Source organism: Chiloscyllium plagiosum, unplaced genomic scaffold (assembly GCF_037043375.1).
Source record: "Chiloscyllium plagiosum isolate Xiang-an unplaced genomic scaffold, Cpla_swu_hap1 HiC_scaffold_8, whole genome shotgun sequence".
Taxonomy (NCBI): Eukaryota; Metazoa; Chordata; class Chondrichthyes; order Orectolobiformes; family Hemiscylliidae; genus Chiloscyllium; species Chiloscyllium plagiosum.
The window spans coordinates 87,014,545-87,041,680 of NW_028270146.1; the positions used below are offsets into that span (position 1 = coordinate 87,014,545).

Consider the following 27,136-nt stretch of genomic DNA (forward strand, 5'->3'; position numbering starts at 1 on the left):
CCTGAGGCACACCACTAGTCACTATTTGCCAGCCAGAATAGCACTCAGTTATCCGCACTCTTTGGATGGATTAAATTACTTACAGTGTGGAAACAGGCCCTTCAACCCAAGTCCACACCGACGCGCAACCCACCCAGACCCATTCCTCTACATTTACCCCTTCACCTAACACTACGGGCAATTTAGCATGGCCAATTCACCTAACCTGCACACTTTCGGACCGTGGGAGGAAACCGGAGCACCCGGAGGAAACCCACGCAGACACGGGGAGAATGTGCAAACTCCACGCAGTCGCCTGAGGCGGGAATTGAACCCAGGTCTCTGGCGCTGTGAGGCAACAGTGCTAACCACTGTGCCACCGTGCCACCCCACTTTGCTTCCTGCACGACAACCAATCCTTTATCCATGCAAATACTGTACCCGTAATGCCATGCATTTTTATCTTATTCAGCAGTCTCTTGTGCGGCACCTTGTTGAAGGCCTTTTGGAAATCTAGATACACTACATCCACTGGGTCCCCATTGTCTACCTTGCTCATAATGTCTTCATAGAATTCCAAAAGATTTGTCAAGCATGACCTGTCCTTCATGAACTCATGCGGTGTCTGTACAATGGGACAATTTCTTTTGAGATGCCCTGCTATTTCTTTCTTGATAATCAACTCAAGCATCTTCCCTACTGCACAGGTTAAGCTCACTGGTCTATAATTCTTTTGTCTACCTCCCTTTTTAAACAGTGGTGTCACATTTGCTGTTTTCCAATCTGCTGGGACTGCCCCAGTGTCTAACGAATTTTAGAAAATTACTGCCAGTGCGCCTGCTATTTCTCCCAGCATCTCTTTTAGTACCCTGGGATGCATTCCATCAGGGCCAGGAGACTTGTCTACCCTTAGCTCCATTAGCTTGCCCAACACTAGCTTTTCCGTAATTGTTTCCAGGTCCTCACTTACCTTTGTCTCTTTGTCACTTACTGGCATGTTATTAGTGTCCTCCACTGTGAAGACCGATACAAAATATATGTTCAATGCCTCAGCCATTGCATCATATCCCATAACTAATTGCCCCTTCTCATCGATTCATATTTCTTCTATATTGTGTGATTGGTTAAAAGTTTATTCTTTTATTATTTATCTATTCATTGGTTATTTAAATAAGACCATAGCAGAGAAGGACTGGAAATTATTTAACTCATAAATCTGTATAAATTAATTATACATCCTGTAAACGACCAAAGTTTACTTTAGCCACACTTTTTCATTTTATATATTTATAGAATTTTTTTGCTATCTGTCTTTATATTCTGTGCTAGTTTTTTTTTCTCATGTTCTATCGTTCTTTTCTTTATAGCTCTTTTTCTGGCTTTCTGTAAACTTCTAAAGTTTTTCCATTCTTCTAGTTTCATGCTGTTTTTGGCCACTTTGTATGCCTTTTCTTTCAATTTGACATCCTCTTTTACTTCCTTAGATACCCATGGTAGATTGCCCATCTTCTTACCGTCCTTCCTTTTCACCAGAATACACTTGTGCTGAGCACTTTGAAAAATTGCTTTGAAGCTCTTCCACTGCTCATCAACTGTCCCATCATAAAATCTTTGTTACCAATCTACTTTAGCCAAGTCGTCCTTCATTCTATTGTAGTCTCCCTTGTTTCAGCACAGGATCCTGGAATTGGATTTTATCTTCACATTCTCCATCTGTATTCTAAAGTCAACCATACTGTGATCACTCCTTTCACAGGGATCCTTAACTATGAGGTCATTAATTATTCCTGTCTCATTACACACGACCAGGTCTAGGATAGCTTAATTCCTCGTCGGGTCCATTACATGCTGTTCAAGGAAACTATTGCAGATACACACAACAAACTCCTCCTCAAGGCTTCCCTGACTGAGCTGGTTCGCCCAATCTACATGCAAATTAAAATGCCCCATGGTAATTGCTGTACCATTTTTCCAGGCATTAGTTATTTCCTTGTTTATAGCCCACTCCAATGTGATGTTATTATTTGGTGGCCTATACATTGCCTCTCAGTGACCTTTCCTTCTTAGAGTTTTTAATTTCCACCCAAGTGGATTCAACCTCATTCTCCATAGAACCTATATTATCTCTCAGCACTGCCCTGATGTCCTTGAATATCAGAGCTACACCACCTCCCTTTCCTTCGTGTCTGTCCTTCTGAATAGTCTGATACCCCTGCGTATTTAGTTCCCAGTCATGACCATCCTGTAACAATGGCTCCGTAATGGCTACTGGATCATATTCATTCATGATGATTTGTGCCGTTAACTCATCGACCTTGTTATGAATGCTCCCAGGTAAAGTGCCTTTATACTAGCTTTCTTACCGTCATTATTCACAACATCTCTAATATCTCCTGAGTTATCCTTCCTTTTTGCTTCTTTCATTGTCTACTTTGACCCCTCCTGCATTCCTGCTAACCTGCTGCTTACCTTTTTTTACCATCGTACTTCCTGTCGCTTTCCCTTTCCCTCCCCCCCCCAACTCACTCGGTTAAAGTCCAAGTGCCCACCCTGTTTACCCTTTTTCCTGGAACACTGGTTCCAGATTGGTTCAGGTGGAGACCGTCCCATTGGTACACATCCCCCAGTCCCAAAACTGATGCCAATGTCCCATGAAATGGAACCCCTCTTTCCCACACCACCATTCCCTTAGCCACGTGTTTACTTCCCTAATTTTCTTATCCTTCAGCCAATTTGCACATGGCTTGGGCAGTAATTCGGAGTTTATGACCTTGAGGACCTAATCTTTAATTTTGTTCCTGGTGCTTGATAATCCCCAAACAGGTCCTCCATCTTAGCCTTGCCTATGTAGTTTGTCCCAACGTGGACCAGAATAACTGGACTCTCCCCCTCCAGCTCTAATATGGTACCATGGTCAGCTGGCCCAGCCTCCCCGCAGCCCTTTTCCTCCTCCACACAGGTAAGTAAGCATTTCATACCTGTTGGATAAGGTCAAGAGCTGAGGGTCCTCCACTCGTGAGCTCAGGACCCTCCTACCTGCCTCACTTGCAATAACACCCTATTTTCTCTGATCACTAACTGAACTTGAGTTACTTAATCCATCAAGTGTGACTGCGTCCAGGTAACTCTCCCCTCCCAGATGTGTGCAGTGTTTGAAGCTCAGATTCCAGATAATCAATTCTGAGCCGGAGTTCCTCCAGCAACCAACACTTGCTGCAGATGTGGTCACTGCCGTTCACAATGGGATCAGCCAGCTCCCACATCATGCAGCTACAGCACATCACCTGCCCAGCCATCTCTACTTAGTTAATTAATTTATACAGATTTATGAGTTAAATAATTTCCAGTCCTTCTCTGTTATGGTCTTATTTAAATAACCAATGAATAGATAAATAATAAAAGAATAAACTTTTAACCAATCACACAATATAGAAGAAATATGAATCGAAAAGCCTTACCTTATCAACACACCACAGAGTCCTTTTGTTTTGGTTAGAGGAGGAGGGTGGGTGGGAGACACTACACGTGTAATGTCTCAGGTTCACCTGCTGCCCAATATATTCCTGGCAGCCCCCTGGTCTTTGGTGTCGCCTCTCCCTTTGCTTCTATTAAATGAAGCGTCTAGACCATAACTAAGGACTGAGCACACTTCTGACTCCAACATTATGAGGAGGATGTTGGAGGAAATTTTCCAGGAAGCTGCCTAGGGTAGAAGGGCTGAGCGATCAGGAAAGCTGAGGTGATGTGAGATTGTTTTCCTTGGAGCAGTCAGCGTTGACAGAAAACCCGATGGCGATGTGTAACGTTATGAGGGGTTCAGATAGAGCGATTAAGAAGGCATTTTTTTATTAGCATTGGGGTCAATTAGTCAGGCTTTTGCCCGAAACGTCGATTTTGCCTGTCCTCGGATGCTGCCTGAATTGCTGTGCTCTTCCAGCACCACTAATCCAGAATCAATTAGTCAGGGCCATAGCTTTAAAATAAGGGGTAGAAAGCCAGGGTTGAGCTATAGGGAGATGCTGAATAGGCTGGGGCTGCTTTCCCTGGAGTGTCGGAGGCTGAGGCTAAATAAGCAGTATTTAGATATTCATGTGCATAGCCATAAACACCTAGACTATAGGCCAAAATCAGGAAATGAGATTAATGTAGTCAGGTCTTTGTTGACGGGTATGGGCATGATGGGCCAAATGGCCTCTTTCTGTGCTTTGAACATTTATGAGCCTCAAAGAATCTATTTATCGACTCTCAGTTCTAAGAGTAACTTGGCAGCAACATTCATTCCTGCTCAGCAAGAAGGAGATTTTCAGATGATCATCTAGAATAGTTCAGATTGATTGGAGAGTGACTCAGAAGATTTCAGGCAAGACCAGAAAGTCATTGAGTTACAACATAGATAGAACATAGATCTGTGTTAGAATTGCTGATTTTTAGCAAGGAATGAAGGCAACTGAACTACATTGAGTTTGTGTAGTTGGTAACCCAGGGAGAAGTTAAGAGCATTTGAACATCTCTCTGCTGTTTGAAGTCAGGACACATTCGTGGAGTCCCCAGGCTGTTGGATATTGCAGTCAGGATTTAGGAAAGATTCTGGATATTGTGGTGGCTGGACAATTCTGATTGTTGGAAAAGCCGATCTGGTTCACTCATGTACTTTAGGGAAGGAAGCTGCCTGATCTGGCCTACATGTGACTCCAGACCTTTGACTCTTATCTGCCCCCTGGACAATTAGAAATGGGCAATAAATCCTGGCCAAGCCAGTGACATCCTCATCCTCTGAATGAATTTTTTTAGAAGTGTGTAATATTTACCATTTATTTCAGCGCACTGAGGAATTGTGCAAGGACAGACAGACCAGAAATTCTGCTCAGACTTCCTGAAGCCATAATTTTTATCAACCTTTTCTTCAACAACCTGCTGAGAAATTCAGAGATTCCTAGAGGGAGCCTGTGAAATCAGGCTAAAATTGAAAAGCACAACACCCAACCTGGACTGTATGAATCCCTTGGTTTACAACTGAGCTAAGCAGACTGATTCTAAATATTGCTAAACTTTACACTGCATAGAAAGTAGAACATAGACCATTACAGCGCACTACAGACCCTTCATCCCTCAATGTTGCGCCAACCTGTGGAACCAATCTAAAGCCCATCTAACTTACACTATTCCATTAACATCCATATATTTATCCAATGACCATTTAAATGCCCTTACAGTTGGCAAGTCTACTACTGTTGCAATTAGGGGAAAGTGGGTACTGCAGATGCTGGAGATTAGAGTCAAGATTAGAGTGGTGCTGGAAAAGCACAACAGGTCAGACAGCATCTGAGGAGCAGGAAAATCGACGTTTTGGGCAAAAGCCCTTCATCAAGAATGAGGCTCATTCCTGATGAAGAGCTTTTGCCTGAAATGTCGATTTTCCTGCTCCTCAGATGCTGTCTGACCTGCTGTGCTTTTCCAGCACCACTCTAATCTTGACTACCACTGTTGCAGGCAGTGTGTTCCATACCCCTGCTACTCTCTGAGTAAAGAATAGAATAGAGTACCCTTTATTATCATATTTACTCATTGAGTATGGTGAAAAGTTTATACGTCGCCAATGTCAGGACTGACTTCGATACAAAAATACTTAGGCACAGCTTCTTTAGTTACAAGATTTTAGACAGTACTGAAATAAAATATCCAGCATTACAGGATAAAAGTTCAGTACAGCACACCACGTTGGCACCTAGCTTCCAGTCTGCACTGGGCCCTGGCTCCACACCACATTGGCGACATTCCACACCGGGAGACTGCTGCGCCAGGTTTGGAGGTTGCTGCACAATGCCAGGAGACCCATATGGGGGCAGACCGCATGCCAGGCCGGGAGGATGCCATGCTATGCTGGGAAGCCCTTACAGGAGGAAGCCGCATGCCAGACTAGGAGGATGCCTCACCACACCAGGAGGCCCTTATTGCAGGAGGCCGCATGCCAGGCTGGGAGGATGCCATGCTATGCTGGGAAGCCCTTACAGGAGGAAGCCGCATGCCAGACTAGGAGGATGCCTCACCACACCAGGAGGCCCTTATTGCAGGAGGCCGCATGCCAGGCCGGGAGAATGCCATGCTATGCTGGGAAGCCCTTACAGGAGGAAGCTGCATGCCAGACTAGGAGGATGCCTCACCACACCAGGAGGCCCTTATAGCAAGAGGCCATGCCACACCATGCTAGGAGGCTGATGTGCTTGGCCGGGAGGCCTCTACTCGAGTCTTCTGCGCCAGAGGAGGCAGGGAATCATCACCACAGGTCGGGAGTCGAAGAGAAAAGAACATTAAAAAGTGATGAGAGGGAGAAAAAGTAAGAACAAAAAGAAGAAAAGAAGGAGAAGAACAGGCTTAGTGGACGAGCTCCGATTGGAATGTCCTACTACTCTGCCATCTTGCAATGGTACTCCACCATCAAGTATCGTACTGCTTTGAAATGTACCATTCTAACTCAGTGAAGCAAGGAGCTTGACTGATAGATGCCGGTTAACAACATCACTCTACGGGTTAATCAATATTTACTGACTGTTTGAAGGTTTATTTCATTTGCAGTGTCTTCAATCATGAAGCCCTTGAGCTTGCCGCAAAGGCAATTTCCATTTCCATAGATCACCGACTCCCTTTCAGAAATTCCCACTAAACCATCTAGCACACTTGCAGTTGGCCTAGAAGGAACTGTCAGCATTTGATGGCTGTAATGAAATAGTCATGCAACAGCGAGACCTTGGGGAGAAATAAACTGCAGACGATCATGGATGAGGCAGTGTACTCGTGCGGGCTTTAAGGCTTCTCTCAGGAGAGGAGGAAACTGAAAACTGAGCCAAGTCTTTCCACAACTCGCGAAGGGCTGCAGCTTCTGAAGTGGAGCTTACTTTTGAACTGTTGAACAGTTCTGTATAAAAGATCAAAGCTGACAGGGCAGGACATCATCAAAGTTTAATGAGCTTCTATAAAACAGATTATGGGTCAGTTGGGATATAAGTGTTGAAGCTTGTGAAAGGATGGGACAGTAGTATCCGCAGTACTTGAGGGATAACCACGAGGGGGGTGATAGAATATTAACTGCATCAGTGTTAGAACACATGGCAGGAGCAAATTCTTCACTCAAAATGTGATGGAGGAATTCATGACTTGGAGTGACATTGGAGACTGAAGCTGAGGTTCAGTGTTCAAGGTTAGATTGTATTAGACTGAATGAAAATGGGTAGAGGAAAATGCCATTGTTTAACGTGGTGCAGGATTGACACAGATATGGACTGGATGGACTGAATGGTCCATGTCCGACTTTCTGGATATGTATGAGTGGGAGAAAGCCTAAACTAGTGGCTGGGTGCTGGCAAGTGTATTTTCTGGATCCCTCCTCCATCCCCCCCCACACCCCCAACCCCCGTGCTTTCCAAGATGTCCATTGATGACCTGGTGATCTATAGAATCACAGGCATGAGACAGTCCCCTTGGACCTGGGTTATGGACCAGGCCAGACCACTCAAAACATTCTCGAGCAGGCAACCCAGACCACGTACAGTGAAAATTACCTGGAATAAGTTAGCTAGGTGACTACTAGGTTTTAAAACAGACAGAAATTTATTCACAGCATTACACAATGAAACACAAAGAACAGAATAGCAAACCACTGCAGAACTCAGTTTATCCAAATTAGACTTAATTATGCTGTTCTGAATATACACAACAGTCCCACTAAGCAAACCCCCTTAAAACACATTAAAAAAATGGAACAGATGTTTACAGGTTGAGGTTAGAAGGGCGGAAAGAGAGAGAGCCTGATCACGCAGTCCACTGCTAAACCCCTGGCTAGTTCTGGACTGAACTGCTCAACTAGAGAGCTGACTGCTCCTCTTCCATTATACAGGTCACTTCTAAAACATGACCGCTTTGGCCTGAAGTCTCATCTATTTACATATAAGCAAAAAGGCCTCTCAATACCCTTCAATGTCTGTACCAAACCAGTCTAATCGGAGCCTGCTTGTTAATGACCCCTCTGAGAAAAAATCAAGGACACAGTCTCCTTGAGAAAAGGAACAGCTTTGAGAAAAAAGGGACCAGCTTTGTGTCACCTGACTGACTGACTGTATTTTCCTGGTATAAACCTCAACATAGCCTTTGGATAAGAACTTTCACAAGTCAGCTTAGCCTGAAGTCCATACAATAATATTGCTTGCAGCCGGACTCTGAATGTCATATTCAAATAGTTGGTGAGAGGTTGAGTACTCAAACAGCTAGACAGTGCTTTTAGTACTTAAGCCAGAAGACAAAGGCGGTTAACAGCTTACACTCAAAGAGTTTCCAGTGCATTTCAGTCACCAATGGCAAAAGCAGAGTGGCAGGACTTCAGACGGAAGCACTTAATTGGTTTATTTCAATTATGGGAGTACTACAGTTGAGCTCAACAGCAGTGCGTTGTATCTGACTTCTGTCTGCGTTGTTGCTTTAGTTTGTGACCTTATTGTCGAGCAACACCTGCGGAGTGAGATTGGCTGCACCCTGTGCAGCCAGGCATGAAACAGGATCCAGATTATTTAGGAGGCCCAGAAGCTCGCCTGAGTTTGGAACTCATTCCCAAAGCTGTATTACAAGCATGATTTATGTGGAAGGCTTGTGTTCCATCCCAGTGCTGTAAATTGAGTTTGAAGGCCATCAAGTATTTTGAACATTAATGTGCGTTTAAATCCAACTGAAGATGTGAGCATTATTGAAGTTTCAGGGACACAGTTATGAAGAAAGGTCACTGGACCCATAATGTTAACTCTGCTTTCCCTTCTCAGATGGGAGATCTTCCAGCCATTTCTGTTTTTGTTTCAGTAGTTCTTTCGGTTTTTGATAACACCTCTACTTAGCTGCATTAACAATAGAAATCCTATGCCCATCCTTCGCCGGGATCAGGGATTGTACCCTATGTTTTCAGTTCAGAGGCAGGGACTATTCACAGTCCTGCAATGACATCTGACCTCTGGGAAGTGGAAAATGTGACCCCCTTAATAGAGAAAGTGAGGACTGCAGATGCTGGAGACCAGAGTTGAAAAGTGTGGTGCTGGAAAAGCACAGCAGGCCAGGCAGCATTCAAGGAGCAGGCGAGTCAACGTTTCGGGCACAAGCCCTTCATCAGGAATCAAAAAGGGCTTATGCCCGAAACATCAATTCTCCTGCTCCTCAGATGCTGCCTGGCCCTCTTAATAGAGGTATGGATTACAAGAATGGGGAAGTTTTGCTGATCCTTCATAAAGCTCTGGTCTGGCCACAACTAGAGAATTGCATCCAGCTCTGGTCACCACACTTTAGGAAGAATGTGAGGATCCTTGAGACATTGTTGGGAAATTTACCAAAATGAATCAAGGATGCATGTTAAATTGCAGGTGCTGATGTCATTCCCCATGGAGCATAGGAACTTGCAAAGAGATAAGATAAAGCTGAGCATTATTGTGTTGTTTCAGGTAGATTAGACAAAGGAAAACTGCAATTGGAGGTGGAGGGCAGCCTTATAAGGTTTTGGGCAAAATATCCAGGGATTACATGAGGAAGATTTTTCTTTACATATTTGTGGTTAGGTCCGTAGCACTCTCTGACACTCTAGTACAGCACAGAAGGAGTGTTGCATTGTTGGAGATGCTTTATTTCTGATGGGACCTAAAACTAAGGCTGGGTTTGCTCTCTGAGGTGGATGTGTGAGAATCCAAGGTGCTATCCCAAAGAAGCAGTTTTTCACTGATGTTCTCGTCAATATTTAACTCTCAGTCAGCACCTCTAAACTGATTATCTGGTCATTATCACAAATCTGTTTGTGAGAGCTGGGCCAACACAAATTGGCTGCAAAGTGTTCTACATTACTTTAGTGACTGCATTTCAAAAGGAGTTCAAAGACCCTCTGGGATTTTGAGATTGCAAATTATGACATAAATGCCAATTCTTCCTTACCTTCTTTTCTCATACGAAAATGCAACCATGTATTTCCAATGAAATTCACTTGCCATTTATGTCTCCATTCTGTAAGATTATTACATTGGTTGTCTAGTGGGGTGAAGAGTTTGGCAAGTTTAAGTTGCAAGTGTTCCCGGGTTTTTGAGGTTGGGGGGAGGGGGGGGGAGGTGGGGGGGGTGGACGCAGATGTCCCAAAGTGTAAGGTTGATGGAGTGTTATTGATTGAGTAAAGAGAGTGGTTGATGGGCAGGGTGATAAACTTGGAAGATCTCTTGCAAAATTCTATATACTGCATTATTACCTTTCCTACATCCTACATGGTGAGGTGCCAGTGTTGGACGAGGGTGAACAAGTTCAGAAGTCACGTGACACCAGGTTATAGTCTGACAGGTTTATTTGAAACCACAAGCTTTTGGAACACTGCTCCTTCATCAGGTGAAGTGGAGGGAAGTGCACAGGCGCAGAGTATTTATAAGCAGAGAAATCAAAAGATAGTACAAATGGTGTGAGTGGAGTGTTGACAGGCTGAATAGCAAGTCTTTGCAGGTGATTAAGAGTGTGAGACAGTGTGAGTAAAGTGTGAACAGCTGAATAGGTCATCCCTTCACTTGCTATTTAGCTGTTTAAACTTTACTCACATCATCTCACACTCTTAATCACCTGCAACACAGTTATTCAGCCTGTCAACACTCCACTCACACCATTTGTTGTATCTTTTGATTTCTCTGCCTATAAATTCTGTGCCTGTGCCCTTCCAACTATTTCACCTGATGAAGGAGCAGTGTTCCAAAAGCATGTCATTGCAAATAAACCTGTTGGACTATAACCTGGTGTTGTGTGACTTCTGACCTATATCAGTGTTGATAGAGATATTTGCATAGTGGTAACATCACTGGAAAAGTAATTGAGATGTATCTTTGAGAGACATGGGGCTGAAATCCCACCATTATAGCTGGGGGTGCATTTAAATACAATTATTGGAGTGGAATATAAAGCTAGTACCAACAATTGTGACACAATTTTATCAATAGCTGTAAAATCTATGTGTTTTATGACTGGTCTTTAGGTAAGGGGGGGGGGGGGGGGGGTGGCACAGTGGTTTAGTGGTTAGCACTGCTGCCTCACAGCGCCAGGGACCCAGGTTCGATTCCACCCTCGGGCAACTGTCTGTGTGGAGTTTGCATATTCTCCCCGTGTCTGTGTGGGTTTCTTTCGAGTGCTCCGGTTTTCTCCCACAGTCCAAAGATGTGCAGGTCAGGTGAATTGGCCATTCTAAATTGCCCATAGTGTTAGGTGCATTAGTCAGAGGGAAATGCATCTGGGTGAGTTACTCTTCAGAGGGTCGATGTGGATTTGTTGGGCCTAAAGCCTGTTTCCACACTGTAAGGAATCTAACCTAATCTATTCAAAACAAAATACTGTCCTTATCTTGTCAGGCCTGTGTGTGACTTGAGACCCACCTCAATGTAGATAACTTTTAATGTATTCTGTAATGGCCTACCAAGTCACTCAATTCAAGGGTAATTAGGGATGAATAACAAATGCTGGGTTTTTCCAGTTTTGCTCACATCCCATGAAAGAATAAGTAAACCTAGGATGTGTGCAGATAAGTGCACACATCAGCACAGCACGTTACTGCTGTAATGGTTGTTATTGTTAATCCAGTACTTATCAAATTTTCTGTCATGAATTCCTCCATCACATTTTGAGTAAAGTGACAAAGGTTAATCAAACCATGTCCTTAACCTTCAAACCAACCTCCTGACATTATTTTAGGCATTTCTCATCAAGTTGATGCATTGAGCCAGTATTAAACCACTGCAGGAAATTATTGAATAAAATAACATCAAACCATTGTTCAAAATTATGCTATTTTTAAAATAGATCCATTCTGCTTTCATTCCTGAATCCAAATTGCAGATATTTAAAAAGAAAATATTAGTTACAAGATCCCATTGTTTTAAACGCATGGAAGAGTATTTACTGTACAAGATTTAGCATTTAACATAGAGATGAGGAATATTTTTCCCTCAGCGAAACATTAGTTTGTTGAATTCTCTTCCCCACAAAGGTCATTGAATATCTTTCAGTCTGAATTCAGAAGATTTTTGACTGACAAGGCAGTCAAGGTCTTTGGAGGGGTAGGCAGAAAAGTTGAAGCCACAATCAGAGTGACTGCGATCTTATTGAATGGCAGTGTCAACTCGAGGGACCAAATAACCTCCTACTCCGTATATATTTTCTTTAACCTGAGACTGAAGCAAATGCTGTCTCCCTGTTCTTACCACCCGTCCACAGCAGACTGTGGACTTTTTTTTTAAACAGTGGTGGCTTATTTCACACCCTCCCTCTGTTTGCAAACTCTGACTTTGTCAGGATTACAAAAGAACACTGTAAGGTTAAACCAAAAGCAGGATTTGTTTCACACAGTCTCAGACGTGGACAATCACTTTGCAATGCAGGCACGCTTACAAACATAGACAGAGAGATAGAAGCTTAAAGGATTAAATGATTCATGATGATTAAGAGCTTGTGTATCAAAAGAACCGAGGGATGCCAGTTTAACTTGCTTTTAAGATGTAGTCCAAAATTATAAACCGGAGGTTTTCGGTCAAGAATTCATTAGCAGGAATGGTTGAATTGGCTAGCCAGCAGTTTCTAGTAGCTAGTCTCTTTTCTTTATAAATTCTCTTCAAACATCTTCTGAGATTTTGAACGTTTTTCTAGCAGAGAGCCACAGAGGTTGACGGCTGCTTTTTATAGGCCAAAGGTTTTTCCTTTGTAGGCCACGTCACAGATCTTGATATTGTCAGTAGATGTTGTATGAAGTGTCTGTTCTTTGAAAGAGTTAAAAGTGACTAAACCTCTTGGGGATGGAGAAGCAGTTATCGTTGAGACAAAGGCTTGTGTTGCACATTGCCAACTGACTGTGGCCCATTCTAGAGGTTAAGTGGAAAGTCATTAACAAATAGCATAGAATGGGTATAACTCACAATTTCAATGTGTAGGGGTTTTATTGGAAACAATCACTTCTGTTGCAGATTTTAACAGTGGTTAGCATTCCAGACCCTTCAGGAGGTACATGATTGTTTGATGTGACCTCTGAGAAATTTCTGGAAGGTTATTACTAAATTTAGTCATTTGCTTAGACCAGCGTCGTTGTTGGGCTGTTTAATGCATTTTTGAAACTCATCACTGGGCAGATACACTGATACATACTAAAATTGATTCTTGCTCTGTTTGTGACGTTGCTGTTGAAAATGTGAAGTCAGTGACAATTGAAGGGACAAGTTTCAAAAATGTTGGGAGTCATAGCTGCACAATTGAGAAGATGTTTGTGGTTTTTGGTGGTCAGTCATCTCAGCTCCTGAAAATCTCTGCAGGAGTTCCTCAGGGTAGTGGTCTGGGCCCAGCCATCTTCAGCTACGTCGACAAAGACTTTCCCTCCATCCTGTGTTCATAATTAGGGTTGTTCACTATTAATTATATAGTGTGTGTCATCATTCACAATTCCTCAGATACTGTAGTAGTACACATCTCTGTGCAGTAAGAGCCAGGTCAATATGTGGCAAGCAGCTTTCATGGACTCAAATACCAAACAATGACCATCAGAAACAAAAGAGGATCTAACCATTGATGTTCAAAGGCATTCCCTTTGGATCATCATCAACATCCGAGCTTATTATTAACCAGAAACTTAATAGGACTAACCATATCTAAACTATGGTCAGAGGCTGGGAGTTCTATATTGCATCACCAAAGCAAATCCGCCACCAACAGGGCACACATGATGAATGTGATGGAATATACCCACTGTTTCTTTCCAACCATTGAGTTATAAATCCTGAAACTCCTGCTCTAGCAGCATCAGCTGCAGCCGTTCAGGTAGGCAGCTTACTCAGGGCAGTTGGGGATGGGCAATAAATAGCAATGGTGTACGTAGTGGAATAAAAGACAAATAGCACTGATGCTTTTAAGAGGAATATAGCTAAGTACATGGATGCGTACTGAGGTAAGTATTATTGTTTGGGGCATGTTTGAACTGGGTAAATGTATACACAGAGTGAGAGGTGATTTTATTGAAATGTATAAGCTTTCTCAAAAATGTACATTGGAATGCCCTCTCCCCTTTGGAGGGCGACTCATATTCTGGGTGCATACTTTTAAAATGGTCTCCCATTTAAGACTGAGATCATAAAGCCATACAACGACGAAGAGGCCATTCAGTCTATCAAATCAACGCTGGCCAATCAATAATAATCCCACTTTCCAGCACTCAGCCCGTAGCCTTCAAATAGGCATCTATAAACTTTTCCAAAGGTTGTGAAGTTTCTCATCTTCACCACCCTCCCAGGCCTTTATTTCTTCTCTCCCATCGCTGTTAGTCTGTGGAATTCACTTCTCCAGAGACCATTGGATATATTCAAATCAAACAAAGAGCTGCAGATGCTGGAGATTTGCAACGAAGGCAGAAATTGCTGGAGAAACTCAGCAGCCCTTGCAGCGTCTGTGGGCAGAAAACAGAGTTAATGTTTCAACTCCGATGATGGAAAAGCACGAACAGGTGTCGGCAGACCGGCTGTTTGTCTCCAGCAATTTCTTTTTCTGTTGAATGTTTTCAAAGCTGGGTTGCACAGATTTCTGATCAACAGCCAAGTCAAGGAACAGACAGGAAAGTGCTGTTATCAGATCAGCTGTGATCTTACAGAATAGTGGAGCAGGAGGGGCTAAATGGCCGACTGTTGTTTCTGCTTATCTTTTCTGATGGGGGGAAAGAAACAGAGGCATATGCTGGTAGGGTGAAATAAAACTGATGCTGTACAGCGGTGCATAAATGTTCCCCTCAGCAGATTGAACTGAATGACCTGTTCCAGTTCTGAAAAAGTCTATATAACAGCATATAATAGATTGATGTTAGTTTTCCCAGGCTGTTGACGGGCTTCAATTGATTTTTTTTATTTTGGTTTAACATGTATGCTTTTACAGCCAACCAAGAGAGAAGACAACTTCATTCTATCGAGCTTGAGAATAGATGGAATCCCAGGACTCAGATGCTGAAAAAAAAGTCTGCTGCCTTTTTTCTCTCCACCTGTTGCACCATAGTGATTATTTGACAGAGATAGAAATAATCAGTACGTTCTGACACAAGAAAACAAGATTAAGTAGGAGATAATACACAGCAAGTGTAAGTGATGGAGGGACCTGTGTGTCTAGTGTAAATGTACACACTAAATCTTTTACTTTGAGAAAACAGACAACAATATTCATCAAGGGCAGTACAAATAAATCTGAGATGTGCAGCACATAACTCAGTACTGCAGCCTAAAGCATCAATGACACAAGGTTGCAGTGAGTCACAGGTAACTTTGATTAATGCATTGAGGCATTTACATGGGGAGCTGATCTGAACATACCCAGCCTACCCTGAGAAACACGAGGTCATTAATGGCAAAGGGAGCAGCTAGCCATCCGAACTTTTGGCATGGGATGTGGGAGCCTTATTTTATTATTCCAGGTCCCCTTATCATCATTTTATCAATTATTTTTATACTACCTGTTGAAAACATAAAAGCCAATATGATGTTGGGACATTGGTTTTGCATTTGTGGTGATCAAGTGGACCATCTTGCCAATTCTGTCTGTTAATTTAAGAAAGCACACACACATTTATACCTCAGGACCTTTAGTTTCAGAGGGATAAATATATCATTTTTGAATTCTGCTGAAAAAAGATGTATTTTGTTGAAGCTTTTTTTTAAACCATGTACACATCAGGGCAATTTGCAAGAACTAACAAAGTGCAGGAAAAGCAACACTTTATACAGCATAGGAGGAGAGTGCTGATTGGTTGGCAAGCAGACTCTGATTAGTCAAGGCATTGCTATGGAGAATGTACCAGTTAATGATGACTGACAGCTAACTACCAAGTTTTGTAAGCGTTTTAAATTAGGAAGGTTTATTCTGGTTAAAGCATTGCCCTGATAAATGAGACAAAGGAGGGCTATCATCTATTTTGTTGAGCTGAAACAGGGTCATACATGTGTGCACATGTTCTTTTCCGTCAGTGAAGAACTGACTCCTGATTACAAGTTCTGCACTGCCAAATGACGATTTATGTATTATCTCCATGAGCAGAACGTTTTGCCATGGCTTCCAAAATGCTGACAGACAGATTTTCTGATACTAACCAGAGAGTAATAAGGAGTGGGAACCCCTGGTTTATTTCAGTCAGTTGTCTTGCACCCGGATGACGTACCCTGGGATTGTTGACTTCTTAGCATCTTGGTAGCTATCAAGGAAATTTTCAGATGAGCAGAAGCCAAAGGTAGGCAGGCATTGGATTTAACATACAGAAAAATAGAATACCTATAAGAAAAAGTAATGAGAATCGGGAGAAACAAATTGCCTGGAGCTGGTGGTTCCTACAACAGAGTATTAAAAGAAACAGACGGCAAAGTGCAGATGAATCAGTCACAATTGATTTGACATTGAGTAAAGCACGGGGCATTTGCAAACAAATCCTGTGCATGAGCTTGGGTTCCTAGGAGGTACAGCAATGTGATTCATGGAGATACATTTCACTGAGGCATTTTTCACTGGGATGTCATTTACGCTTTCATTGCCTGGGGGAATGGGAAAGAATGAGCACGGGAAGAGAAAACTAGGGGGTTATTTATTCCTCCATACATTCTGGGAGCAGACCTCCAGCTCACCTCCCATGATGTGTGGTGTCCCATTAGAAGCTTCAGACAGTAACTGCGAAGGAATGCGAGGAATAATGATTTATAAATAATAGCTGGTCACGGAGGGGAAGTCTTCTGATTATGTGCAACAACACCATCAATATATTTATAAGGTTTTCTTGTTAAGGATAGAAACAGTGAACAAAGGAAATCCATGTTTATGATGTGGCAATACATTAGCTTTCATCAAGTTATTCATTATTCCTGACCTCTCTATGAATTTGTCTTCCGTTCTTCTTTCTGTGATTTCCCCCAGCTCTGCCATTTTGTCATAAAATAAATTCCTGCTGTAGGATTAAAGGCTCCAGTTTAATGAAAAGAAATGGGTTGATTTTCAGATTTTAGCTTTCAGCCAATGAAACCTTTCCAGTGAGGAACTGGCTTGGCAAATGTGAGGGATATGATTTGTCTCCAACATTTGAATCCTTCAGTCGAAACTAATGTACAGCTTTTGTAAATGAAACATGGGAATACTATTTGAATTGACTTTTCGCATTCTCCCTCGATCTTCATTTGGTATGCCATCACTTCAGCAGTGGCCTGCCCAAATTTCTCTTATAAACCATCTCTTACAGAAATCCCCCCCCCCCCGCCCCCCTTAAAAAACAAATGATATTCAGGTACATAATTCTTTGAAGTTTTTGTCACAAAGAGACAGGGTGGTTAAAAACGTTTGTCATACTCGCCTTCATTGCTCAGTCCTTTGACTATAGGAGTTTGGACGTCATGTTGAGGTTGTGCAGGACATTGTTGAATACTCAGTTTTGGTTGCTCTGTTATAGGAAGGATATTATTAAGCTGGAGAGGGTTCAGAAGAGATTAACCAGGATGTTTCCGGGTATGGAAGGTTTATGTTATGAAGAAAGGCTGGAAAGGCTGGGACATTTTTCATTGCAGTGTAGGAGGTTGACCTTATACAAGTTTACAAAATAATGAGAGGTATAGACAGAGTTTATGGTAGTTATCTTTTCCCTGGCATGGGGGATTTCAAGACTAGGGGGTACAGTTTTATGGTGAGAGGAGAGAAATTTAATAAGGACATGAGGGACAAATGTTTTACAGAGAGGGTGTGAAATGAACTTCCTAAGGAAGTGGTAGATGTGGGGTACTATTACAATGTTTGAAAGACACTTGGATAGATACATGCATAGGAAAGGTTTGGAAGGATATGGGCCAGGAGCAGGCAGGTGGGACTAGTTTAGTTGGGGATTATTTTCGGCGTGGACTATCACATTGCACCATCATGAAGAGGAAACTCCCTGGAGGTTTTCTCTGCCAGGGACCCAAGGCAAGTCCTGCTATTCCTGTAGGTGATGTTCACTCACCCAGTTCTAACAGGTTCCTTCATGTCTTTGACTTTTTGTTCAATGCTTTCTAGGGTAGCACACATTGGTCATGTGTTCTGTTCTGTACCACTCCTCCAATACGTTGGACCCAATCAGCAATTTATTTGGTGTACAATATGATTGTTAAGACACAACTACAGGGCTTCTCCTACAGCAATCCCCGGGCACAACAACCACCACCACCACCCCATTCACTTCGAGCTAAATGTTACACTCTATTGCTTTCTTTCCCTGGAACAGTTTTTTTTTTCTCCAAACTGGGTAGAAGAATGGATGAATGCAGGGTTGTGTTTCCAGCATCTGGCTGTTAGCTAGCTTATGCCAGGGTTCAGCAACCTTAAAAACTTCACCAAATGTGCATTATCTCAACAGACACAATTCCATTATTCAAATGGCCACAATAATGAAGGTTGAGACAGAGAAACATTTATGAATTTCTGCGCAGCACCATTTAGCTGGTGCTCATAACCAGACATGAATTTAGACCAAGTGAAAGATGGCATTGCTGCTTAACAATGTTTTAATGAGTTTTAGAAAAAATTGTTAGTTGAGTGATACTTTCCAACAAGTATAATATTCCTACCACCCTGAAAAGACTGAAATAAACTATTTAATTAGCATCAATATCTGTCAGTGGCCCACCCCACCCGATCAGTTTGCAGGCAATATATATATTGTTAGTCCGATGGCACGTGAGGTCATTTTGCTTGGCAGAACAATTTGATCCATGCATGGCATTGACAGAATTTCATATATTTGTGATTAAACATTCCATAACTCCTATTATGTATTAAAATATTAATCGCTAGGGAGATCTTTTGATATCTGACATTCTTTTCAAATTAAGCCGCATTGGGACAGCTATTTTCCAACAAGAAAGATAATATGTGAAAATGGATTCAATTGATCAAGGTCAGGAATTACTCATGAGTCCTCAATGAGCTGCATGCTGTCAACCTGTGACACGGTGGCTCAGTGGTTGGCACGGTGGCTCAGTGGTTAGCACTGCTGCCTCACCGTGCCAGGGACTGGGATTCAATTCCAGCCTTGGGCAACTGTGTGGGTGGAGTTTGCATGTTCTCCCTGTGTCTGCATGGGTTTCCTCCCACAGTCCAAAGTTGTGCAGTCAGGTGGATTGACTGTGCTAAATTGCGCGTAGCTTCCAGGGATGTGTGGGCTAGGTGAATTAGCCATAGGAAATGCAGGGACACAGGGATAGGGAAGAGGCTGGGTATGGATGGGATGCCTTTGAAGGGCTGATGTGGGATCAATGGTCTGCTTCCACATTGTAGGGATTCTAACTCCTGACTCAGACTGCTGGCGGATACCTAGGCTTTAAAACAAATATGTCAAATCGGTTTGATTTGACATATTTGAGCTGAAACTCAAATCAGTTTGAATTCCCACCGACAGACAATAGGGAGAAGGGTTAAAGCTGTAAAAGCAACAACTGGCAGTATGAGGCCTGGGTGGAACTGTCATTGCCGTTTTAGTAGAGATGCTCTTCTTGTTAAAAAGTATGTCTTTGAAGACGCAAAGGAGAGAGGCTTATTTTGCGTCTCACCTGACGTTGTTAACTGCACTGCATAACATCAAGAGAGTGGGGGAGGGGGTAAAAGAAAAGACCTCTAACTCAAATTGAAGATATAAATCCATGGCCATGAATTACCTGCTGGCTGGATCATTAATACTAACACACTGCACCCTTGATGACTTTGTAAAGATAGGGCTCCCCTGTGGTGACAGCCTGCCAGAAACATGACCCTGTTGTCTCAAGCTGTCAGTCGCTGCCCGTACAGGATGCCCTGTCTGTAAAGGGTCAGAACCAGCAGGCAGGAACGACCATGGTTAATGCCATGTCATCATGTCATAATGTCCTTGCTGAAACCCTGATGCCACCTAGCCCCAACCTTTAAACCAACTTGTTTTATACATCCATAGAGAACTGTTATCTGACATTGCATTTAATAATGTTAGACTTCATCCTTATAGCATAGCCCATGTTGGTTCCTGTTGTATTATTTGCGACCTTGCACCAGATGCTGAAAATTGTAGTGGAATTTTCCCTTTCCCAGCTACCACCTCCCTCCCCCTTATCTTCAGAGGCGGGGAGGTGGGGATTGCTATCATGGGGCAGCAATGTGGTAAGCCAAAGGTTGAGGGAGAGGTGAGTTCGGGATGTTGACCATTGAATAAAAGGGATAGACGGTTATGTGGGGAGGCCTCAAAGGTGATGGGGTTGACAGGGACAGCAGCACCAAAGGCAACATGGATGGTGGGCAGTGGCTGGGTGGGAATCATGAGTATCAGGCAAAACTTGTAACTCAGGAGTGCAATTTAGATAATGTGCCATCTTGAAACAAACCTGAACTGCTCAATAAGGAAGGAAACTGGCTGCTAACACAGTCACTGTAGGTGGAGTAAATGTCTTTAATTTTGTCTGTGGGTGTTGTGGTACACATGTCTGTGCTATGAGGCCAAGTTTGGATTGTATTTGAGCATTGACTATCATGCATCCTTGAATAAGGGCGTGTTCCCTTGTTAAGCGCATAGATAGAATGGACTCCAGAGATATCTGCACTCATGAATGGTCACAGAGTTTCACACACAAAATGCTTGAGTGTGTGGAAGATGAGTGTAGGTAAGACACATCACCATTTTCCCTTAGTGATCTACTCATTGAAGGGCTAAATCTTGGCTGTGCTCATACAGTAAGGGTTGAATGAACCTGAACAATTGCTGCTATCTAGGATGCTCTCAGTAATACCTCACCAATATGACTTCCTTGGGAGACTGCTTAGTGTTTGCATTTTGTCCAACTAACCCACTCCTATAGCTAAAATGACAGTCAATCATGCACGTAACGAGGGAAAGTGTACAAATATTTACGGATGTGAATGTGTGTTTCCCATGATACGTTACCTGTGAGCCCTCAGTGTTTTGGGTGGTGTTTCCTTGTTCTCCCACCCACTCCAGGTTAAGTCTCAGGCTTTGTAATTGGGGATCCTTCTCTTTAGTGGATCGCAAAGACCTGGAAGATTTGGGCATGTATGGAGAGAGGGCCCAGAAGAATGCTCGTCCATTTTGGCTGCAGCTTCCACAGGGTTGGCGTTCACAGGCAGGCTGGAGATGGAAGCATTTGGCATCTCTGGAGTATCCTGAGAGGATGCTTGAGGGCCTTGTTTTGATTGCCCTTCTGTCTGGGTACCACCCCGTCTCCTTGTGAAGAAGGCGCACCCGGAAGTGAGATGGAGGCTTTCGCTCTTGACGTTGAGAAATAATGGCGAGAGAGAAAAGGTGTGGGTCTTCCTGTATTTCTGTCAGCTGGTGAGCACTCTGCTGGACCCAGCTTCCCATGGTGGCTGCTAGCCTGTACCTGAAGTCACCAAGATGCATACATGCATGTCAGGGCCAGTACAATACAAATAGTTTTGGGGCTGGGGGGTTTCTCCATCTTTCAGGCCAGTTTTTACTGAGTGCCTGTCACAAACCTGCCCACTGCTCTGTATCTTTCTGTGCATCTGTGCAAATGGCTGATCCCTGAGGAGCATATTCCATCTGGGCCTGATCCCTTGCCTTGTCACCTGCAGTACCCTGAGTGCCAGCATCCTGGGACGTTTCTTCCTTGACCAGTGCAGAGGTGAGCCAGTGATGTGCCATGCAGACTTCATCTGTGTTTAATCAGGGAAGGTGACCCACTGAGGTGAGAGTCTCTGAGCTGGTGGAGGGTGCAGGAGAAACCCTCGGAGGTGTACCTTCTGGAGGATATGTGGATTCTTCCTCAGAGGTGGGGGAGAGGGCTGAGGAGCTGGCCTTTTTGGATTCCCGACTGTGTGGAAACAGGCCCTTCGGCCCAACAGGTCCACGTCGACCCTCCGAAGAGTAACCCATCCAAACCCCTTTACCCTCTGACTAATGTACCTAATTGACAATTTACACATGGCCAATTCTCCTAACCTGCACATATTTGGACTGTGGGAGGAAACTGGAGCACCCAGAGGAAACCCACGCAGACACGGGGAGAATGTGCAAACTCCACACAGACAGTCACCTGAGGCTGGAATCACCCAAGTCCCTGGTGCTGTGAGGCAACAGTGCTAACCACTGAGCCACCGTGCCCCCCCAGGATAGTGACTACATAAGAGACTGGAGGTCATGTAATGTAGAAGGTTGAGCACCTTAAGAATAAGTTAATGCTGGGGGGCAATGGAAGAGCTGCACAGGGGAATGATGCTTCCTGAGTTACCTTGACACAGAGGTGTTCCCACCTTGATCCTTATCAGCCATCTTGAGGATCTTCCCACAGAGAGGTGTGCGAGGAGCCGAATGCTGGCCACACTGCTGCCCATCTTGGCCTTCTCTGCCCTGTTACAAGACATTTTCAACTGTAATAAGGCAAGTGAAAGGATTGAATAAGACAAAAGTGGATGAAAGCACTGTAGCAATGTCTCAAGAGTAGCAGACGAGGTGAGATGTCCCAAGTGGGTGAGTAGGAAGCACAGAGAGCAGTGAGGACGAGACAGAGTGAGCATGACGTAGCAGAGAGAAAATGGTGCTACTTCCCTTTGAGGAGTTGTTGATTTTGGGGTGGGGGGGGAGGTGGTCATGATCACAGTTAATCTAATACCTGTACCAACTTTTCATTTTCCTTATCCAATACAAAGCACAAAAATGGACACAATCGGCTGACTGATTCCCGGCTGTTTCTAACTCAATTGATATTTTCACAAACTTCTGAACTCCTGCCCTAATTGCCATTGTATATTTCTACAATTTCCATAACGACCCTCACTGCTGATCATCCTGACCTTTCCACTAAACTGTCCATCAGTCACATTTTTGATTATTGCAGTGACACAGTCACTTCAATCAAAGACTGCTACTTCTCCCAGTTTCTCAAACCAATTAAACCCCAACTTTTGTGTATCATTCCCAGCATCTATTGTTGATTTTAGGTAGTTTGCAATCACAGTTACCTCATACAGACAGTCTATGATTTGTAAATGATATATTTTGATAGTTTATTGTTTGTTAAGAAGCAGCAGTTTAGATATGATATATTAATGAAATAGAAAATGAAAGTATACAGCCATGACAGCTGGTTCACTGACATCACATTTTTGGCATAAAATATTTCTGTCTTGTTAAAGTGGTGGGTGTAACATCCTGTTCTCTGGCCATGGTGGCAGGGAACTCCTTGCTTGATCCTCCTCCACTTGTTCCGGTCCATCTTCCATCTACTTGGTGAGGACTGCTGGATGAAGACTGCTCTCTGAGAAGCTCCTGATGAGAACTACAACCTACAAAGTCTGCTTGATGAGAATTACCCAAATAGGTCTACCCTCTGCCCTGAGCATTTACTCTTGTATCACATTTCCAGAGGCAGGTTGTTTTCTCTGTGTCAGTCAATTGCCTGTACCCTTTTGGCCAATAGCCAAGAGATAGCCAGTCACAGTATCAGATAATCATTATCCCCTTCCTCGCCGTCATCTGAGGGTTAGTTTACAAATACTTTTGACTTACACTGAAAATAGTATGTGTTTGGCACCAGATAAATTGTTGACGTAATTTCGCTGCACAGTGGAACCTGTTCGGTTTTCATAATTCTTTGTGTTCCCATGCTAGATTTCAGCCAAGTTAATTCCTGTTGTTAAATGAAATTTTGAGCTACGTCGTAATTACTTGGAAAGTTAAGTACTTAAGGGAGCCAAATGTCCCTGAAACCAAGAGGATTATTGAATGTGGTGCTTCCTGTGTTGTGTGAAATGTCATCACATCGCATGGGCTACTGCCTGGGTCCAGACTGTGGGAACCCATCCCATCATGCAGCACCTCCATACGCTGAAGTGGAGAATTTGAAACCATTGTCAATGTTCAGGAAACCCTATCTGCCTCACTAATGTCCTTCAGGAAAGGAAAGTGTGGTCAGGCTTGCATGTGACTCCAGGCCCACATCAATTTCATTGACTGTCAACTGCCCTCTGAAATGGTCTAGCAAGCACTCAGTTGTATCAGTTGCTACAAAATCTCAACAAAGAAATGAAACCGGATAGGCCACCTGGCATCGACCAAGGTACCGGAAAAGACAACAGCAGAAACAGCCCTGGGGTTGAAAAATGTGGTGCTGGAAAAACACAGCAGGCCAGGCAGCATCCGAGGTGCAGGAGAATCGACTTTTCGAGCATAAGCCCTTCTTCAGGAATCTGTAGTCCTCACTTTCTCCGAGCAGAAACAGCCCTGTCAATCCTACAAAGTCCTCCTGATGAACATCTGAGGGGTAGTGCCAACATTGGGAGAGCTGTCTCACAGTCTAGTCAGGCAACAGCCTGATATAGTCATACTCACGGAATCATACCTTACAGACTATGTCCCAGTCACCACCATCACCATCCCTGGATATGTCCTGTCCCACCAGCAGGACAGACGCAGCAGAGGTGGATGCTCAGTGGTATACAGTTGGGAGGGGGTTGCCTGGGAGTCCTCAATATTGACTCAAGACTTCATGAAGTCTCATGGCTTCAGTTTAAACATGGCCAAGGAAACCTCCTTCTGATTGGCACATACCGCCCTCCCTCAGCTAACAAATTGGCATTTCTCCACATTGAACAGCAATTAGAGGAAGCACTGAGGGTCCCAAGCACACCAATGTACTCTGGGTGGGCGATTTCAATGTCCATCACCAAGAGTGGCTCGGCAACAGCACTACTGATCGCATCCTAAAGCACATAGCTGCTAGACTGGGGTCTGCGGCAGGTGGTGACAAAACCAACAAGGGAGAAAAACAAACTTGACTTCATCCTTACCAATTCGTCGGCCACAGATGCATCTGTCCAAGTGCCAAGTGGATGATCAATCTTGAGCCCTCCACTGGTTGCCAGCATCACAGATACCAATCTTCAGCTAATTTGATTCACTCCACGTAATATCAACAAATGGTAGGAGGCTCTGGATACTGCAATGGCTTTGGGCCCTGATAATATTACGGCATTAGTAATGAAGACTTGTGCTCCAGAACTTGTTGCTGTCCTAGTCAAGCTATTCCAGTAGAGTTGCAACATCGGCATCTACCCAACAATGTGGAAAATAGCCTGGGTATGTTCTGTACACAAAAAGCAGGACAAGTCTAACCTGTCCAATTACCAGCCCAGCAGTCTACTCATGATCACCAATAAAATGATGGAAAGTGTCATCAACAGTGCTATCAAGCAGCATCTGCTCAGCAGTAACCTGCTCAGTGATACCCAGTTTGGGTTCCACCAGGCCATTCAGCTCTAGACCTTATTACAGCCTTGTTTCAAACATGGACCAGAGAACTGAATTCCTGAGGTGAGGTGAGAGTGACAGCCCTTGACATCATGGCTGCATTTAACCAAGTGTGTCATCAAGGAGCCTTAGCAAAACTGGAATCAATGGGTATTGGGGCAAATTTTCTGCTAGTTGGAGTCACACCTTGCATGTAGGAAGATGGTCATGGTTGTTGGAGGTCAGTCTTCTCAGCTCTAGAATATCTGTGCAGGAGTTCCTCAGGGTAGTGTCCTAGGCCCGACCATCTTCAGCTGCTTCATCAGAGGCCTTCCCAAAGGTCAGAAGTGAAGATGCTGACTGATGATTGCAGAATATTCAGCACCATTCGCTGCTCCTCAGATACTGAAGCATTCCATGTTCAAATGCAAACAAGGTCTGAACAATATCCAGGCTTGGGCTGGCAAATGGCAAGTAACATTCATGCCACACAAATGCCAGGCTATGACAGTCACTAATAAAAGACAAGTTAACCACCACCCCTTGACATTCAATAGTCTCACCATCACTGAATCCACCACTATCAACATTCTTACCATTGACCAGGAAACCGTCCATTGAAATTCCAGAAATAATAGGAAAATTCAGCCTGTGGTTTTCACTGTGAAAGAAGGACATTGTGTTTTGATTTTCTGTATTTTTTAGATGCAAATGATAAATCAATAATTAAAATGTATTATTTGTTTATTTGTTTGCTTTAATTCTTTTAATTATGTGTGGTTTTAAATGCATTGACTGGTATTCTATTGCTTATAGTATTAAAGGAGTTGGAATTGGTTAGTCTGTTGTTCTGTTTGGTACGCTATTAATCCGAGGTTGAGAATTCAACCACTTACATTGAGTGGCTTGAAGTGTATGCTTTTACCTTCGTACTTTACCCAAACCCTGTGACCTATATGGAAATATTGCACTGGGAGACTCATCATGTGTCAATGCTGGACACCAGACTGTGAGTTGGATGTTCCAATATGGGAACATTACAAATGATCCTGGCTCTGTCCTCAGTCACAGCCTGCACCCACACATTCAGTTGCCATCAGCAGCAATATGTGGCCATCAGAAATACTGAAGCCCAGAGTGGGAGAGACCTTGAAGCTTGCCAACTCCCTTCCAGAATTCTCCTGAAGATCCTCTGCTTTGAAGAAATACATCACACTTTACATAAATTATGTGAAGCACTACAGAGAATGATAAAAGGTCTAATTTCAGTAAGCAGTTCCACAGATATGATAAGATAGTACCATGTGTTTATTGGTATTTTTCCAAGATAGGATTCAGCCTTCAACTAGTGACAGAGTATACTGTATTGAATATTAATACTGCCAATTCACTTAAGGTCTAGTGCTTTCTGACTTTGTTAGGTTTTTCAGTCAAATTCCAACCTGGTTACTGACAGTTTAGCATCTGTTATCCAAATGTAGATAGTATTGCCTATTAAAGAGAGACTTAAAACATAGATGTAAATGTAGGCAAAGGGAAGATCATTGTCATTTGCATAAATGTTCTAATATTATGTTCTACCGTAACATCTATACTCTGTGGAAAATTTAGGGAAGTCTTTTTCGTTGAGCTTTTTTGATTATCAATACTTTTTTATTCTAAAGTAGTGCTGAAATTCTGAATGAACGTAGCAAGGTTTTCTGTTCTATTACGGCAGCAGTGATGTGCTAAAGTGGGAGGCAACCAATAACCATTGTGTTACCTAACAAGTGTTGTATAGCAATGACACCTTGACTTAATCCTGAGGAGGCCTCATGTTGTGGGAGAATTTGTGAGAAATAAATCGAAGCATCATTGGTGTGAATTCCTTTG

At 43.3% G+C, this 27,136-nt stretch overlaps 1 protein-coding gene across 6 annotated transcripts in view; it reads left to right on the forward strand.

Moving 5' to 3' along the window:
• slc8a3 (solute carrier family 8 member 3) overlaps nucleotides 1–27,136 on the forward strand; it is a 504,604-nt gene that overhangs the window by 319,848 nt on the left and 157,620 nt on the right. The window lies entirely within an intron of this gene.